Here is a 13,112-nt window from a genome sequence, read left to right as displayed (position 1 = left end):
GAGTGGGTTAGGGGCAGAGAGAGAGGGAGACACAGAATCTGAAGCAGGCTTCAGGCTCTGAGCTGTCAGCGCAGAGCCTGACACAGGGCTGGAACTCATGAGCTGTAAGATCATGACTTGAGCCGAAGTCAGATGCTCAACCAACTGAGCCACCCAGGCGCCCCTAGGGAAAATTTCTTATAGGACACAATGCCTGAACTGAGTCTTCAAATATAAGCAAATTTCACCTGACAAATAAAGTGGAAAAAAAACAATACAACCTAAAGAATACTTACATGAAAAACCATGACTTGGCATAATTTGTTTAAAAAAGCTATTTCAAGATATGAGTACAAAGAAATAGGTAGAGACTAGACTTTGAAAGTCCTTGAATTCTGTCATAAAGATCATATGTATGTTTTTTCTAAAAGTAAAGTTGAATCACTGAAATATTTTGTAAAAGTTTAGCATAGGCCAGATTGCTTTAGATGAAATTATCCAGTTAGATAAAGTTAGGTAAGAATAAATTGAAAGGGGACAATAGGAAAGGCAAGGTGAGCAAGTATGAAATTACTGCAATATCACAAGATATAGATAATAAGGATCTTAAATATAGAAATGAAAGTAGGGGTTATAAAGGGAGAATAAAAATATTCTATAGGTAAATTTTCAGTATTAATGATTAATCATTGTCCCTGCACTGCTATAACAAAATGTGATATAAAATGTGAAGCTCATAAGAGAGGTTACAATTTTGAAGGCATCAATAATCTCAAAAAATTTAGTGGACCACACATAAGGGGAACAGAACTCGAATCTTAGAGTGAAAAAGAGAGCAAGTGTAACAGAGAACCATGAGAAGATAATATCTCTGTCTTATGGGGATAGAGACATTCCGCAAGGCAATACCTGTGATAGTTATGAAAGTAGTTAGACAATTTAGCAAGAAGCCTTTAAAAAGCATGCTTGTTGGGGAGCCTGGGTGACTCAGTTGGCTAAGCATCCAACTCTTGATTTTAGTTCAAGTCATGATCTCATGGTCGTGAGGTCAAGCCCTGCATCGGGCCCCACGTGGAGTTCCAAGTCTCTCTCTCTGCCCCTCCCCTGCTCTCTCTTTTTCTCAAAATAAATAAACATTTTTTTTAAAAAAGCATGTTTGTCCATTTTAGCAGTGAGATGATTATTGTGTTCCTCATAAGAGCAGTTTCTCTCTGTGTGTGTGTGTGTGTGTGTGTGTGTGTGTGTATGTTCCAGAGGGAGCTACTTTGAAAAGTATTAAGAATGAAGTAGACAATGATTTGACCTTATGAAAATTGATAAGAGACAAAAAGAGTCCAATAATTTAGAGGTAATGATTAAAATTCACTTTTTTTGTTATTTTAGATCTCAGAATTGATAGACTTACTCAAAGGCTGGTATGAATAAATGAGCCAAAACAGAGAGGAATAATTAATGCTGAAAAAAACTATGGGAAGAAGGAATCAAGAGTATATAATGGTAGCATGGCTTCAAATAGTGTTCCTCATAATGTTTGTCACAAAGCAAACACTTTCAATTCCTTATTGACTAAACGGAAACAGGTTTCATCCCATGAAACTATAGAATAGAAACAATTTTAGATCAAGTTCCAGATAAATACGTGTGGATGAAGAATGTGGCCAGGAAGTTAAGGCTGTTCATATACCTACTAGCCTCAATTTCTAAGACTTCAGTGGAAATCTTAGTTATCTGTTAAAACTAGGAGGCTTGGTCTTGATGGTAGTCTTGAGGAAAGGGCTTATACTTTATAAAAATAAAGAGGAGACTAAAAGAAAAAATATTAAGAACCAGGAGAAAAAATAATCTAACATCCAGGGTGGTTTAGCCATGTTACAGAATCGGTTGCAATTAAAAAAGTAACAGTTTGTAAGGAAAGCATCCACAATAGAGATTAATCTTTCCTTTTTCTTATGCTTTAACTAACCAAGACAAAATTCTTTGAATAAATTATAACTGTAGAAATATTGGTGTTGTAAAAAAAAAAGTCAGAAACTTTTTTTAATTCCAAATTTTCTGCTTCATTAAAAAGTATTTTTTAAAAATTTACTAGCACCTCTCAACTATCAAAGTGTATTAATTATAGACACTATTTGTTGAACAAAGGGCTCATTGAATGAATGGGTTTTTGACATTGTGAAATGGACACAAATATCTGTCCAGTACCAAAATGTAGGCTTTTCATCATGTTAATAGTTTCAAGTACAGTGTAAGCCTCCGTTTCATCTATGTCTTCCCTTCCTACTATTCATCATTTTCCAATGTGCAGTTATTTTCCTCAGGATGGCAACTTGCTACTGTAATATTAAATTTATCAGAAGAGGAAAATCTAAGAAGTCACCTCATTCATCAATCTGTCCTCTGATTAGATTACATCTAAAATAATTCTGTTGATAAACACCTGCAGAAAAGGGATTTCACAACTTCTCTTAACAATTTAACTATATTTAAACTTCCTTAGTGTTAGAAAATGTCTTCATTAGATTTTCTTTTTTTTTCTAACGTTTATTTATTTTTGAGACAGAGAGAGACAGAGCATGAACAGGGGAGGGGCAGAGAGAGAGAGAGGGAGACACAGAATCTGAAACAGGCTCCAGGCTCTGAGCTGTCAGCACCGAGCCTGACGCGGGGCTCGAACTCACGAGCCGCAAGATCATGACCTGAGCCGAAGTCCGCCGCTTAACCGACTGAGCCACCCAGGCGCACCTCGTTAGATTTTCTTAACTGCAGAATGTTCAAAAGGGAGCCAGCTTTCTCTTGTTCCATGTTGATTTTACAAGATCTGGCCTCAATTGTTATATAAGAATCTTGAGTTTATTCTCAGTTATTCCTGATAACTGAATCAGAAGTAATATGTCAGCAATTGCTGACTAATACTGTAACCAAATGAACACATTTCAAGGACACTGTTTATTGACTTTTAATATTTTCACTAATGAACTTCCTACTTTAGAATAGTTTTCTGTTTTTTTTTAAATTTATTTAGAGAGAGAGAAAGAGTTCAAGCAGGCAAGTGGCAGAGAGAGAGAGAGAGAGAGAGAGAGAGAGAGACAGAGAGAGAGAGGATCCCAAGCTGCCAGCTCAGAGCCCCACACCAGGCTTGATCTCACCAAGCATGAGATCATGACCTGAGCCAAAATCAAAAGTCAGACGTTCAACCAATTGAGCCACCCAAACTCCCGTAGAATACTTTTCACTTCACAGAGAAATTGAACAGATACTTCAGTTTCACATATACCTCCTGTACCCAGTGTCATGTATTAACATCTTAAATTAGTATGATACATTTGTTACATTGATGAATCGATTTTGATCCCATATTATCAAACTAAAGTCCATATTTCATTAAAATTTCCTTAACTTTTACCAAATGCCCTTTGTCTGCTCTAGGATCCCAAGTAGAATACCACATTATATTTAATAATCATGTCTTCTCTTGGGTGTGACAGATTCTCAACCTTCCCTTTGGTGATCTTGATAATTTGGGGAGCACTGTTCAAATATATTGTAGAGCCCCCCCTTGAAATTTTTCTGATGTTTATCTAATGATTAGACCGAAGTTACGTGTTTTGGAAAGGAGAATCACAGTGACATTTTTAATCACATCATATCAAAGGTATGTGATTTATGAACTGATATACGAATGTTGTTGTAGGACCCAGATGAACTATAAGGAAATGACTGTCTTTAGCCCTAATAATTTCCCTTGTCCTGAAGTTTAGTTTTATCTGAAATTAATATAGTTATTCTTGTTTTCTTCTGACTATATTGGCATGGTATGTGTTTTTCCTTCTCTTGGCCTGTAATCTATATTGAGGTAGATTTCTTATAAACAACATATATTTGGGTCTTCTGTTATCCACTCTGCTAGACTCGGTCTTTCACCTGATTACATTTAAAGCAGTTATTCACGTAGCCATTGGCCTCTGAGACTCCTCGATTTTACCTCATCTCAGTAGTACTATGCCAGAGCAGATTCAGAGCTCAAAGGTAGTCCTTCGTAATCCTAGGGATCACCCCCCTGCATCCAATCATTTTGCTTTTTAACCCCTCAAGCCCCAGGAAAGGGCTTAAATGTTAATTAACATCGTTCTTGCCCTGAAGAAAAGCTCCTCTCTCTCCCAAGAGTAAAGGTCATGTATACCTTGAAAAGCCAAAAGCCTGTTTACTCTTCTCCACATTGTTATCAAGTTATCAAGTATAATCCTGCATTCTTAAGTGCATATCTGGAACTTGGAGAACCCAGGACATGAGCATCCCATTCCAAGTCAGACAGGAGAAATTTAATCTTCAGACTGTCTTTCCACTGATTTAGGTTTTCTGCTGTTATCACATTACATATGTTTAAATAGCCAACAACACTGAGGCCTTCTGTGCATAACTTTAGAGATGCAGCTACATTATTGTATAGTTGTTTCTCAAGCTACTTGGTAGCAATATGATTTTAGAATTTCCCCTGCCTGGACACAAGCACAGACATCCCCTAAAACTGTGCATGACCTAAAATTCTTTTCTTAAGTAGTTGGTTCTTTCTTCCCTTATCTCTGAGTTGAACCCAACTACCATACTTCAGCTTTTCAGCCAATCTCACTGCAGTTATAGGTACCCACACAATGTAATTTAGCAATAAATGTGAACTTTTACTTGCATCATATATATTCCCTATATTATCTAACAAGCTAGGCGGCATATTTATAGAGCTATATTAGTATAACCCTTCCATGCCCTTTATGAAAAAATCATGTGCTTAGCTTCCAGAGCAGGAAAAAGCATGCTATCCTTGACCAATGCAGTGTACTGTTATTAAAGGGCAAGGAAATACCAGCAAGGAAACAGAATATTTTGAAAATAAAAATACTTACTGCTGAGGCAGATGGGAAGCTAAATGCAAGTTAGGTATGTAAATACTGAAGAATGCTCTCAGGTTTATCAATAAGCAGGCAGTTGGTAATCCCAAGTAGGGCAAGTTCAATGTGGTAGTAGAGAGTGAGTGCAGATTATAACAGTAGAGGAATAAACATGCAATGAAGCAATGGAGACATTATTAAGTTTAGAGTTACATTCCATCTAAAAGTTTGGGTTTTATAACGATCTTTTAAGTCAGGGTACAAGTAGCTTATCTCTCTCTTTTCATGTTTTCTTTTATTGTTATTTGCCTTTAAAACTTTACTTTTTTATGTTTAAATACAACTTGCCTCAGACTCTTGTTCACAATAAGCACAGCACAACATATGAAAAAAGAAACAAGTTGAAAAATGAACTTTAGTATGAGTTGTAGTTACTATAATGTTTCAGATGTTCTTAAAATATCTCTATTTTCCATTATAACTCAATTCTTTTATCTACCTACTTTGAGAGCATCAGACATTCTTAATATCTATACTTAATGACAATTTTATGGTTATATCTACATAGAAAATTTCTCCTAGGGTATCTAAATGACTTCTTTCACTCTCTAGGTCTGATTGATGTCATTAGCAATGTGAAATAGAGTTCATTACATTAAGCCTAAAAAATAAGCACATTCACATCAGCTAGTGAATGTAGAAGCATAAATAAGGAATTTTTATTAAAATATTTAAAAATATATTCATTAATAAACTACCTTGGGCTGGTGAATCGAATACTCACATGGTGTAATCAATGTCTGAAAGTTTGAATCATCACTAGTAGGGTCATCTGGAATTATTTTCTCTAAACAGTTGTTGATATGGAATATATTCCATATTTTAATTATTATTCAAGTTAATTGGCTAACATTCTTATTCAAATTGCTCTTACTAGCATTAGAGAAAGAAAAGGAGAAAATGAAGAGTTCTTTTCTAATTCCTACTGAATTATATTAAATAAGTTACATATATATATTCATATAGTATGTGTGTGTGTATATATATATATATATATACATACACATACATACATACACACATATAACAGTTAAATATGTTATTATTAAACTAAAGTTACTTAGTGCTAGTTACAAAATGTGTTTAGCAGAACTAGAAACAAAAATTAGATGAACAGGATAACTGAATGTCATCGGGATAAGATTCATTAATTAAATAAATAACAGATTTTTGGTTTCTCCTACAGATTCAGGAATATAGGCAATCAACCTCCTTTCCATGAAATTTTCATAATTTTGAAGTAAAATCCATTCTAAAGCAACTAAAATCTAATTTGTTTAGAGGCTGATTCTAAAAGCTATACAACAAAAGTTATCATGTATAATGCTGCGTTCTTAAATGCATATCTGAGGTACATTTTGGAAGTTTTAATATTATCAGGAATTCATTTATGATAATAACTCATTTGCATGATCACTAAGGTAATTATTTATATGCTTGAGTCAGTGAAATTCTCCAGTTATCTCATTCTGTCTTCATTCTTACCCAGAGTTTGATCTGTAGGCATGTATTCTTTGTCAAAAGAGGTGCTTGTTTAGTAAACATAAAGCTAATGTCCTTGTTGTTTTACTTACTGCCTTACACTGATTCTGCAGATGGAACAGGAGGGAATGCTTTGAACTAAAGTCATGTACTTCAAACATAGACTTTAATAGCATGCAAATAATATATATTTATTCCACTGTTACTCTACTTAGAATCCTATTAAGCAAAATAAAGGGCATAAGAATCAACATTTGCAATTTAAGAGATCAGAATAAATATACATTGCTTTAATTTAACAAAAGAAATATAATAGACCAAATGTTGATTCGTTTTTTAATTAGCAGATCAAAATAAACTTTTGGTTGGTTGATTTTACCTTTCTTTTGTTTCAGTGGGCTTTAACCATGTAAGTGTGATTTGTCTATGGTGCTCAGAACTCAAGTTCATAATTATTTAGGGAGTTTCCTGGCTGTATTTTTTTTCCATTAAAAGCCTACAGTTCTCTCAGTGATCGGGCCAAAGAAAATTCTGGAGTTTTTTGTTTGTTTATTTTCCAAGACTTCCCAAAGTATCTACAGTGCCCACCTTTCCACTTTCTGAGGATTCCATAAAGAGAATAAAAAAGGGTCATGGGAATCATTTGTGAGGCCTGAACTAAAATATATATATATTATATATATATATATATATATTTATATATATATATATTATATATATATTTATATATATATTATATATATATTTATATATATATTATATATATTTATATATATATATTATATGTATATATAATATATATTATATATATGCACATGTACAAAAATATCCATGTGGACACAAACATTCTGACAAGTGACTAAAGAATTATCAGGTAGGGGCGCCTGGGTGGCGTAGTCGGTTAAGTGTCCGACTTCAGCCAGGTCACCATCTCGCGGTCCGTGAGTTCGAGCCCCGCGTCGGGCTCTGGGCTGATGGCTCAGAGCCTGGAGCCTGTTTCCGATTCTGTGTCTCCCTCTGTCTCTGCCCCTCCCCTGTTCATGCTCTGTCTCTCTCTGTCCCAAAAAAATAAATAAATGTAAAAAAAAAAAAGAATTATCAGGCAAATAATAGGTATGTATTGCTAGTGAGCTAAAACAAAACAAAACAAAAAGCAACAGCTTAATAGTCTAAAGCTACACACACACACACACACACACACACACACACACACACACACACTGATAAGCCACAAGAAGTTTCCCTACTTATTGAGAATTCTCCAAATGGACCATTCCTAACCAGGTGGTCTAGACAGCTTTGCCATTCTATTCAGCGTTGCCTCCCCTATGCAAGCCTTTGCCTGGCATTATAGGACATATTTGATCGGAATGCTAAAGAATGTACTAGATTTTGATGGGAGAGATTAGAGAAAGAGCATTCTTCTTAAATGAGAGAATATTGGCCAAGAAATAGCACAGCAAAACTCTGGACTATCACCAGGAAATAGCAGATAATACAGTTTGTCAACATTATACATATGTCCAGGGAAAATGCCTAGATGTAAGGCAGATATTAATTAACCTTGGATAATTTGCAAAGAAATTTGGGTTTTATTCTGTAAGTAGTCGGAAGCCATGTTTTAGAAATATAAATCTACTCTAAGGCAGCAGTGATAGGCATACTAACATTGAACTGTATCCTGATTCTACTTTGTAGTCACTAGGGAGGTATGTATAAGAAGTACTAGTCTGAAGTTCTCTTTAACAAAATTCCATCAAATCATCCTATAACACCTTTTTTCTTACTGCTGAGTGTTACATCCTTTGTACTGTATTCTTATAAATATTTTTTCCTGAATTCAAACTTTAAGACAATTATCGTTGTTTAGTTTATATATATTTCTTCTTTAGCTCAAGTTTGTCTGTAGCGCACTTCCATATATAAGAAAAAAATGACTTCCTCAATAATTGGGAAGAATTGTCCCAATTTATACTGAGATCCAAATGTGCAGCACTCTAATTAAAAGTACAACTACTAGAACAATGCTTTACCCACAGTGTACGATCAATAATTACCTACTGACAAGCTAAATAAAGGCTTAAGGGTTGTATTTTCTGTTTCTTTATTTCTCCTCTAGAGAGACTAGAAATGATTGAGGAAAAGAAGAAAGCCAGACAAACTGATTATAGAAGGAAATCCAAATATATAATGTAAAAAAAAAAACTTTTTTCATGTAGAATCAGAGAAGGGAAAATTTAGGTCCCTTGCTTATAATAACATGTGAGCTAAAAAAAAACAAAAAAAACAAAAAAAACAAAAAAAAAAAAAACAAACAATGTTATTAGCCCCTTAGAAACCTTACTTTGGCTTACGTTCACACACATTAAATTATATATCCCCTCATCTACAAAAAGAAAGATTTCCCAAATTAAATCAAACATTGATATTTTAGCTTTGAATATAGCTACATGTATTATTCTCATTTGTGTTAAAAGGCCAACCTTAATTTTCTTTGATCATCCATTAAACACTCAAGTTCAATGCCATGCCCTGAACTTTAACAACACATTCACAGTGTTTGGTTTCTTCAAGCAACCAATCAGATATGTATTGTGCAGAATTTAGCTTTTTCTAAATTCTATCCATCAGAACTATATCAGGCCCAAGAAAAATAGCTTGCCATTAAAGAAATTAAATAGGATGCCCTGCCCAAGGAATTACGTCTCTTATGTTATTATAATTCATTTGGCTGCTGGAGGACATCCAGTGATATTTTGTAAACTCATTTCACTCATCTCCCATTCCACAGGTTGGAATAATATTGCACCATCTTATAGCATCGGGCTTAGTATGAGCATTGCTGTATGATAGTTTTTCTAGACCACCAAAAAACCCCACAAAACCCTACTTTTGACCATCCATTTTAGCTTTTGGAAGAAGTTTATATTCAAACTTCAATTTGTTGGCCTTATGCCAGAAATTGATGCCATAAAACAGGAACTCTGCTTCAAAAGAATACTGTGTTTTTATTATAAATATTAAATACTTGGTGACAGTTATACTTTAGGTGTGCTTATTTAACTCCACAAATATATTAGCTTAGGAAATGCTTATGAACAGTTATCTCCCTGTTCCTTCTATAGACCAACCTAGCTATCAACCTAAGTATATTTCTTTTAAATTAAAAAAGTACATCTTTAATAAACCCATAAATGCCAGGCTTTGCATCCATTGCTTCTTCTGCCAAATCAAATGTTTTGGCTGGAGCAGTAATAGATTGTGCTGATAAGAACCTAATAAATTACCTAGTGAGATGATCAGTCTCACAGTACATGACAGCCAAGTCACCTAGCTAGATTCTCCCTTTATGAAAAGGAAATGCAAGAGTAAGAATATCAAATTCCATGTTCATTTCTATTTTTGTTGAACCTGAAGTATAATTTGGTTTATGTCTGTTTCCTCTAGAGAATATTTACATGTAAGAAAGTATTTCAGTAGATTGTTTGTAGGTTGAGTATTTTAAGAGTTCAGTGATAAATTCTGGAGTACACTCAAGTAATAAAAACTGTGCTCTTTATCTGATCATAAAATAATTAGTAATGTTTAAATGCTTATGCAGCACTAGTGTACAAATGATGATTTCAAAATCATTAGGAAGCCATTAAATTAATAATTTTATAGTGAGAAATGTCACTTCAGGAGAGCAATGTATTTATTATTGAGGAGTATATTAATATTTTTAGTTCATCAAGTCAATAAGACATCTTAAGATAGAATAATTATGTTCTTGGACTGGCTGCCTTCAGAATATCAGTGCATATCATTTGTTGTTCTAATATATAACAGTGATTTCATGTTGGAAATACACAATCATAATAAATAGTGCCCAGCACAATTTCATAAAAAGCTATTATTCATTCAATAATCTCTGTAGTGCTGCTGACAAATTTTAGGAAATGTGTGTGTGTGTGTGTGTGTGTGTGTGTGTGTGTGTGTCTGTGTATGATGCAGACACAGAAGATATAGTAGAAATAGGAAATACATTTTTTGCCAATAGGAAGGAGAGATATTATAATGTGTATGTTATAAAATGAAGTATCTCTGCTTTTAACTATATTGAAACTAGATGGTTTCATATGGAATAGTATTCTATAGAGTATTTAGTACAGCATCATAGAGTTGTATATTATATAGAATAAGATTAGATAGGAAAGGATAGAATGGGATTTAACTATATAATATAATATAGTAAAGTATGCCAGAGCAGAGCATAGGTAAAGCATTATATTAAATTTGATTTCACAAATGATGTATAAGCACAAAATCCAGAATATCATGGTTATAATCTTGAGCATATCATTTAACCATATTGAGCCTCAGTTTCCTTATCTGTAGAATGAGGATTCAAAATAGTTCCTACATCATAGATATTTTGTGAGGAATATACAAAATAATGTATATGACATATTTATCACACATATAATAGGCATACATTGATTGTTTTTCTGTCGTGTTTATTTTTATATAATTGATTAGATTCAGCTCATATTATAAAAAGAGATCCTCTGTCTGCCATATATATTGAGATATTTCCATTCTTTCAATTTAGGGTGTTCATTGCTATAGAGATGTTTGTACATACTCAGTTTTTCTGTATGGCTTCTGGGTTTATGTCACAGTTAGAAAGGTTTTTCCTGGGGTGCCTGGGTGGCTCAGTCAGTTGAGCATCCAACTCTTGATTTCTGTTTGGGTTATGATCCCAGAGTCATGGGATCAAGTGCACTGAACGTGGAGCCTGTTTGGGATTCTCACTCTCCCTCCCTCTCCCCGACTCGCATGCCAATTCTCATTCTCTCTCTCTCTCTCTCTCTCTCTCTCTCTCTCTCTCCCTCCCTCCCTCTCTCCCTCTCTCCCTCCCTCCCTCCCTCCCTCTCTCTCTCTCTCAAATAAAATTAAAAATAAAAATAAAGATTTTTCTTATGCAATTTTATAAAAATATTCTTTTCTATTTTGCTGCCATTTAAACCTTTATTTTTAAAACCTTTTGCTTTATTTTAAACCTTTAATTCATACATCTGAGATATATAAGTAGTGTCAGATACATATATAATTTATTTTTCTAAATGGTGAGTCAGTTGTTCCAATCCACTGAAAGGTTAATTTATGTATATATCCCCATGGATCTGAATTATCATCTTTATAATGTACCAAATTCCTCTAAATAACAGATTATCTTCCCAAACTTCCTATTCTGTTTTGTTGACACCTTCTTCTCCATAACCAAGCCATTGAAAATTCCTATCAATTCTATTTCTAAAGTATGACTAGCATTCACCTTGATCTTCACTGCCACCACTCTAAATTACTAGCTTCTTTTAAATTGGCTAAAAAATAGCTTCCTAAGTAGTGTTCCCCACTCCAGTCTTGCCCCTCCTCATGTCTGTTTTCCACAAATCAGATCCTTTCCGTTTTCCTTAAGTAGAAAGTTAATTTTCCTTGTTATTTTCTCATAGTCAAAAGTTAGGTTTAGATTAGGGAATAATATAATCAGAAATGGGATTCCTCAATATTGATATAGGTCACTTTTTAAATTTACACAGCAGAATACCCCAAAGCACTATAGTTGACCAGAGAGGGGAACAGAAGGAATCTGCCCTAGATGAAGTGAGTGAGTAGGTGTAGGCATTATCTAAGCTTTTTTCTAATGTTCAGCTTAATCCTTGGGATGGTTGATTTTATGTGTCAGTTTGACTGGACTAAAGGATACCTAAGTAGCTGGTAAAACATCATTTCTGAATGTGTCTGTGAAGGTGTTTCTGGAAAAGATTAGCAGTTGTAGCAGACTGAGTTAAGAGAACCACCCTCCACCAATGTAGATGGCCTTATCCAACCCATTAAGAGCCTGAATAAAACAAGAAGAAAAAGGAAGAGCAAGTTTTCTCTCTCTCTTTGCTTGAGCTGGGGCATCCATCCTTTCCTGACAACAGAGCCCTTTGCTTGAGCTGGGGCATCCATCCTTTCCTGACAACAGACCCCTTGGCCCTAGAGTCTTTGGACTCCAGCACTTACATTACCAGCTCCCCTGATTCAAAGAACTTCAGATCCAGACTGAAGAATACTACCAGTTTCCCTGGTTTTCCAGCTCACAGATAGCAGATTGTGGAATTTCTCACCAAACCATGTGAGCCAATTTCTATACATCTCAATATATATATAGTATTGGTTTTGTTTCTCTGGAGAACCTTGATATAATCCTCCCTTAAACAAGGTGGAAGACTTAGACTTTTTAGCTTAGTTTCAATGTTGTTTTTCACACAAGCTAAGCCTGAACACCAATGGCTTGGCAAACTGAAAATCTTTTAATGCACCACCCAACATGTTCTTGGAATGTGAAGATTGCCTGCATTTAGCTAGAGATTTAATTACAACTTAGGAATAGGAGATTTGTCTGTAGATTTAGTTAAAGAATTTGCTTTTTAATTTTATCTCTGTTATTTGTAATTAATTAGGTGTGGCTATGATCTTTATAACTTCTTGCTTTATGAATTAAAAAATCCATAGAATTGTTCTTTAAAAGCCATGAATTGGAAGAATTTAAACGAGAGAAAATTTCACAATATTTAAATGGAAAAAATGGTTACACTAAGTGTATAAATAAGTAGGTTCAGTATTATGCCAGTTGTGTGCATATTTGTAGGTATAAATATAAATCTGAATAGAAAAGGA

Source organism: Felis catus, chromosome B4 (assembly GCF_018350175.1).
Source record: "Felis catus isolate Fca126 chromosome B4, F.catus_Fca126_mat1.0, whole genome shotgun sequence".
Taxonomy (NCBI): Eukaryota; Metazoa; Chordata; class Mammalia; order Carnivora; family Felidae; genus Felis; species Felis catus.
The sequence above is the reverse complement of the archived record's forward strand: the minus strand, read 5'-3'. Positions refer to the sequence as shown.